The sequence below is a fragment of the Mastomys coucha genome, unplaced genomic scaffold, assembly GCF_008632895.1.
Source record: "Mastomys coucha isolate ucsf_1 unplaced genomic scaffold, UCSF_Mcou_1 pScaffold14, whole genome shotgun sequence".
Classification (NCBI taxonomy): domain Eukaryota; kingdom Metazoa; phylum Chordata; class Mammalia; order Rodentia; family Muridae; genus Mastomys; species Mastomys coucha.
Window position 1 is genome coordinate 34,635,915 of NW_022196896.1, and position 4,444 is coordinate 34,640,358.

General features: G+C 39.4%; 1 protein-coding gene and 1 pseudogene across 2 annotated transcripts in view; one reads left to right on the forward strand and one right to left on the reverse strand.

Annotated features, from left to right (window-relative positions):
* Rgs20 (regulator of G protein signaling 20) overlaps nt 1–4,444 on the reverse strand; it is a 139,725-nt gene that overhangs the window by 131,238 nt on the left and 4,043 nt on the right. The window lies entirely within an intron of this gene.
* Nucleotides 2,085–4,214, forward strand: LOC116088135 (annotated as a pseudogene).

Below are 4,444 nucleotides of genomic sequence, written 5' to 3' on the forward strand. Positions count from 1 at the left end.
AAAAAAAAAAAAAAAAAACAGAAAAAAAGAATGCTCTGTCTAAAAATATAAAATCACACTTTACTTTTGCTTTTTTGAGCCAGGATTTTGAATTAGTTATGCAGTGTTAATCCTCTCAGGTAAGAATAAGACCACTCCCTCAATTTTGAGCCAAATTTGAAGTAGGCTTTAATTAGATACTGGTAGGATGATAAACTCTGGCTGAATTTAATCCTGGGTTCCCAGAAAATGGCCACAGGTCACATTTTGCAGAAGCTTAAAAAGGAAACCCCATAAGGCCATGCATTTCCCATCAGGTCCAATTAGGTCCAATCAGAGACAAGCATACATCCTGATGTGGGTCCTGCCTGTGTACCTCCAGCCTACATGTGATCAAGCACATCCTGTACTGCTGGGTTAGAAAAAGTTGTATAGGAGAATTAAAACATGGCTTCTTATATCCCATAAAACAATAGCCTCCAGGATTTCAGGAAGTATGTGCCTTTGGAGAAATTAGAGATATTTTTGCTTCATGGATCTCTTAGGGACAGTAAGGCTGGTCTTGAACTCCTGCCTCCAGCTCTACTAAGTGCTGGCTTCACAGTTGTTAAGCATTTTTCTCTGAGGCTCTAAGATCTTGGCAGTTGGCCCGGCATGGTTCACCATACCTTTGATTATAGTACTCAGGAGGCCAAAATAGGCAGATTTTTAATGAGTTGAAGGCTATCCTGGGCTATACAATAAGACCTTCAAAAAGAAGAAGAGGTGGAGGAGAAGTAAGAGAAGGAAGAAGAGGAAGAGAATGAGGAGGAGGAAAAGAGAAAAATTACAAAGAAAAGAAGAGAGAAAAGAAAAGGACCCTGGAAGTTCTGAAGGAAGCCTTTTAATATTCCTGAAGGGCCTATGGTATATCTCAGTGTCTAACACCACTGGCTGCCTTTCATAGGTCTCTAATTCAATTCCCAGTAACCACATGCCAGCTCACAACCATCCATAAAAGGATCTGATGCCTTCTTCTGGCCTGCAGATGTATATGCAGCAGAGTACTTATACACTAAATTTTTAAAAAAAGATTCTGGGAGAAAAAAGTCCTAGGAAACACCTGAAATTTACCCTCCAATGAGTTCAGGTGTCTCAAAGTCCTGCAGTACTCTGGACCTGGTCTAGATCACATGAGCTGTCCCTTATGCTCCAGTGGACTTCTGCTGCTGCTGCTGCTGTGTTTGAGTTCTTTCTGCTTCTGTAAGTGACCATCAATAATTCTGTAAGTATCCCAATAAACTCATTGGTCCATCAGATTGGACTTTGGTGGAATTATGACTTTGTTTTGTTTCTTATCTGTGATGAATTGGTATTGGTTTTGCATTTCTCCAGGAATAGTGTCACATAACAGGTGTATAGCTTTTTTCCTTTTGTGTGTGTTGAATATGTCTGTGCTGTGTATGTATACATGTGATGAATGCCCATGAATGAGTGGGTCCCTGTGATGTGGAGGCCAGAGAATGATATTACTCTCTGCTTCATTCCCTTGAGACAGGTCTATCACTGAACAGGAGGCTCATCTGTTTCAGCTAGGTTGTCTGGCCAGTGAGTTCCTAGAATCTGCCTATCTTTGCCATCTAATTATGATGTCACAGGCACATGGATCCATGTTTACTTTTACGTATATGCTAGGGATTCAAATGTAAAGCTTCATGCTTTCACATCAAGTACTTTTACTCACTGGCCCATCTTCCCAGCCACAGTCTATTTTCTAAATCGCTTTTAGTTTAGCACAGAGATTGTCAGAAAACCCAGATTCATGTCACCACTCATCTGATTTCCATCATCCCATAGGTAGCCAGCAGTATTTCCAAACTTGTTTTTTAAGTCTAAACCTGGTCTGACAGCTTCAATGTACTGACTTAATGAAGCTGGGCAAGGATCCAAAGGAAAGGAACAACCAGAAGTGCTGTGATAATAAATGTGAGCAATTAACATGTCAGCAACATCAATCTAACCTGCTGGCGTAGTGTTTTAACATTTATTCTGCAATCAGTATAAATTCACAGGAAATTGGTCAAAGAAAAATAGTGCACTGTGGACACTGAGTTTAGCCCTATGAAGATTGTGTAACTACAGTTCAGTATCAAAACCAGGAAGTCATCATTGGCACAATTCATAGTGGTCACTAAGATTTCCCATGTATTACATGCATTTGTATGTTTGTGAATGTATGCATGTAGCTATGTGAGGTTTTATCACATGCCTAGATGTGTGGGCCAGCCATTGCAAGGCTCCTATTAAACAATTCACCTCTTTATAGCTATACCCACCACTTTCCCTTCATTTCTAATGTTGGACAACAACTAATCTATTCTCTACCTCTATGATTTTATTTCATACATGGTATATGTATTACACATGGTATGTAAGTGACATCATCCAGTATGATCTTTGGAGATTAGTTTCTTGTCACTATGCATTTCCTTGAGATCTATGAGAGTTGTACATCAGCACTTGCTGTCATCATTTGCTGATGGCCTCATGCACTCACTCTCACTGCAGCTCCACAGAAATACTTCCACTATCAACCATTCTTTGACCTAGTGTCCTGGGGACTGGGTCTTCATCTCATGCAGCCCCATGCCAAAGATATAAAATTTGGTGCAGACGCCTGAGACTTAATTCATCAGAGAGCAGACCTTTCAGCCAGCGTTGTAGCTGTCACTGAAAGGGAAGAATAGTGATTAATAGACAGAGTTGGAGAAGTTCCAAAGTAACAGAAGATAGAGTCACTGTTTCAAGTTAATCAACTTAAAGAATAAATACACAAATTTCTAAGCTAAACTTGTTCAAGATGTTGCCAATAACACAAATGAAGAGGCTTGGGATGGCACCACCATTGCTACTGTTCTGTCATGGTCAATTGCCAAGGAAGGCTTTCAGAATATCAGCAAAGGTTCTAATCCAATGGAAATCTGAAGAGATGTCATATTGGCTCTTGATGCTGTAACTGTCAAAGTTAAAAAAGGTTCTAAACCTGTGACAATCCCTGAAGAAATCATTCAGATTGCTGTGATTTCAACAAATGGAGACAAGGACATTGGAAACATCATTTGTGATGCATTGAAAGTGGTTGGAAGAATGAGCATCATCACAGCGAAGCATGGAAAAACCCTGAATGATGAATTAGAAATTATTTTAGAAATGAAATTTGATAGAGGATATATTTCCTGATATTTCATTAATACATGGAAGGTCAAAATGAGAATTACAAGATGCCTATGCTCTGTTCAAAGAAAAGAAAGTTGCTAGTGTCCAGTCCAGTGTACTTGGTTTTTAAATCCCAACTGCTCACTGGAAGCCCAGATGCTCTATGTACAATGGATTTAAATAGGCTAATAGTTGGTCCTCAGGTTGTAGCAGCCAAAAGTCCAGTGTTTGAGAGAAATAGGAAGAACCAGACTAAGGACATGGCTGTTGCTACTGGTGGTGCTGTATTGAAGGAAGAGGGGTGGAATCTAAACCTAAACGATGTTCAAGCTCATGACTTAGAAGTTGTCTCCAAAGATGATGTCTTGTTTTTGAAAGCAAAGGTGACAAACTCGAATTGAAAACTATATTCAAGAAACCACCAAACAGTTATACATCACAACTAGTGAGTATGAAAAGAAAAAGCTGTATGAATGACTGACTAAAGCTTCAGATGGAGCAGCTGTGCTGAAAGTTGGAGGGTCAAGTGATGTTGAAGTGAATGAGAAGAAAGACAGTTATGGACACTCTCAATGCTACAAGAGCAGCTGTTGAAGAAGGCATTGCTATAGTGTGTGTGTGTGTGCACACACATACACTGGTTTAGTGCATTCCAGCCTTGAATTCATTAAAGTCTGAAATTAGAGATCAAAAAATATGTATAGAAATTATTCAAAGAGCACTCAAAATTCCTGCAATGACTATTGCTAAGAACGCAGTTGTTGAAGGACCTTTGGTTGGTGAGAAAGTTCTGCAAAGTTCCATGGAAGTCGCTTATGATGCTATTCTTGGAGATTTTGTGGACATGGTGGAAAGGGGAGTCATTGATCCACAAAAGTTGTAAGAGCTGCTTTACCAGATGCTGCTTAGGTGGCCTCCTTGTTAATTACAGCAGACACTGCAGTGCCATAAATTCCTACAGAAGAGAAGGGTACAATAGGTGGAAGGTATGGGAGGTGGCACATTCCAGCTCCTAGAATAGAGGAGCTTTGCCCTTCCCAGTGAACTGTGAAGGGGAAGCTCAAGGCAGGTTCCTCATTGATGACTTCAGATAAGTCACCTGAAGAAAATGACTAAAGGCTGGCTGGCTGATCACTATAACTACCCGTTATTGGTTTCTATTGGCAATATATAATGGTTTTCTGCTGTTGTCCATTTCTACAGATAATTTCTTTTGCAATTTTTTTTTTTTTTTTTTTTTTTTTTTTTTTTTTTTTTTTTTTTTTTTTTT